The sequence below is a fragment of the Heterocephalus glaber genome, unplaced genomic scaffold (assembly GCF_053883595.1).
Source record: "Heterocephalus glaber isolate CG9 unplaced genomic scaffold, H.glaber_assembly_v1.0 deba00001673, whole genome shotgun sequence".
NCBI lineage: Eukaryota > Metazoa > Chordata > Mammalia > Rodentia > Bathyergidae > Heterocephalus > Heterocephalus glaber.
Genome location: NW_028258410.1, coordinates 6,298,679 through 6,300,928, shown reverse-complemented (window position 1 = coordinate 6,300,928; position 2,250 = coordinate 6,298,679). Strand labels below are relative to the sequence as shown.

Below are 2,250 nucleotides of genomic sequence, written 5' to 3'. Positions count from 1 at the left end.
GTTTACACTACTGGTAGGAGTGTAACATATCACACCAGTAGAGAAACATGCAATCATCTGCAAAAGTGAATGTATAAATTCCTTACTTATCATGTAAGAATTTCAGCTGGAAAAGAAAACTCATAAGCATATATAATGTTCCAACTGCAATGAAAACAATTCTACCTTCTCCCAAGTTTTTGATTTTTCGAGAATGAGGAAACTGTGATCTCTATCCATAGATGATAGATAATAGACGGATAGATCGATAGATAAATAGATAGATGAGAGATAGATAGATGAGAGATAGGAAGATAGAGATATAGATCTATTTTCCATATCAACATCCTGTGTAACAAAATTGTTCACTGTAAATATCTTTAAGCAGTATCATTTGCCATCTAACTATCATGAAGTGAAAGTGCACAGCCTGTGATTCAAAAATGGAATAAACTTAACACAAAACCCATAACTCAGCCACAGAAAGTTTCTGACCTAACAAAATAATGAATGTGAAAAATAAAAAATCATTCTTTCAGTTACAGAAATTTATTTAATACTAGCTAAGTTTCTTTCTCATTGATTTGGATGATGTGCATATTTCAAAGGTGGCTTCTTTAGGTGCTACAGGATCATGACATAATTAAAAAATTTTTGTTAATCCATAAAGTAGATCACTATCATTATTTTTAAAACTTTAAATCTCATTTCAATAACAATAAAATTTCAGTTTTATTTTAATAACCATATGACAAATACCTTTTATTTATCCTCTCTTATTCTCTATAAGATCCTATTTCAAAGGAAATTTATTATACACTTTGATGGCTTTAGATAAAAAGCAGAAACATCCACAGATACTCTATCATGTTGATAACATCATCTTTGTTACAGTTTATGGTCTGTTTGTAGAATTATCAAAGATGTTCAGTGTGAAACACACATTCATATCCTATCAGTAGTTAACCTTCTACAACAAAGATTTTTCATAGCATTTTTCATCTCTGAATTTCTCAGGTGTACATTACAGAGTTTAGCATGGAGTCAATAAATGTAAAAATACACTTATGAATTTATCAAAAGGAAAGTTGGAGACTGGTCTAATGTACATGAAAATACAGGTAACAAAAAATAGGACAACTGTGATATGTGAGCTGCAGGTAGAAGGGGCCTTGCGCCTCCCTTCCTCACTGTGAGTTTTAAGGGAGTTTAGGATGATTCCATAGGAGGTAAGTAGGAGGATGAAGATCATCATACAGATGGCTCCACCATTGGCCACCACAGTGAGGTCAATTAGGTAGATGTCAGTGCACGCAAGCTCTAGTAATGGATACATGTCACAGATGAAATGATCCATGACACTGGGGCCACAGAAGGGGAGACTAGACACAAACACAAGTTGAATCAGATTGTGCACAAAACCTCCAGTCTAGGCTACCACCAGTAGGAGGATATAAACCTGCAAACCCATAGGTTCATGATGGTCAAATAGTGCAGAGGCTTACAGATAGCCATATAGTGGTCATAGGCCATCGCCACCAGAAGGACAACCTCAGCACCACCAAACAGGTGCCTTATAAAGAGCTGGCCCATGCAGGCTGGGAAGAAAATGGTCTTTCTATTGCTAAGCAGGTCTATCAGCAACTTGGGTGAGAAGTCAGTGAAATAAACAGCATCCATGAGTGACTGACAGGCAAGGAAGTAGTATATTGAAGAGCCCAAGGAGGGCTGGCAAGGACAATCACCACAATGAGCAGGTTTCCCTGCATTGTCACATTGTAGATGAGTAAAAACATATAATATATAATGCTGTTTGTGCACTGGGATCCTGAGTGAGGCCCAGAAGGACAAATTCTGTGACATTTTTACTGTGTTGGATTCAGTCTTCTAGAAGGCTTGCTCCAGAGATGCAAGCTCAGGCAAGCAGGACCTGACAGGAAACTGCAAATAGGACCATGGATCCATTCTGTCATAGAGTGCATCTTCCTCTTTATGTCTTCTACAGTGGCGAACACACAGGAAACACTTAGCTAATATTTTTTGAATTCTTCCAAGAACCCCAACAGACCTTCTCTTTATGATTCTGTTTCTCCTCAAATAATTTTGCATTATCTCTTTGTCATAGATGATAGTCTATAGAAGAGTAATAAAAAACCCAACAATCATTTATACATTTACAAACTCCTTCATTCAAAGATGTCATGTTGTGACACAGAGGGCAGTAATGGTGAAGAGCGAAAGTGCTGCTAATATAAAGAAATGCACAGTACT

At 36.7% G+C, this 2,250-nt stretch overlaps 1 pseudogene; it reads right to left on the bottom strand.

Moving 5' to 3' along the window:
* Positions 1-924: 924 nt before the first annotated feature.
* LOC101721428 (olfactory receptor 4A8-like) lies at positions 925-1,852 on the bottom strand (annotated as a pseudogene).
* Positions 1,853-2,250: the final 398 nt, after the last annotated feature.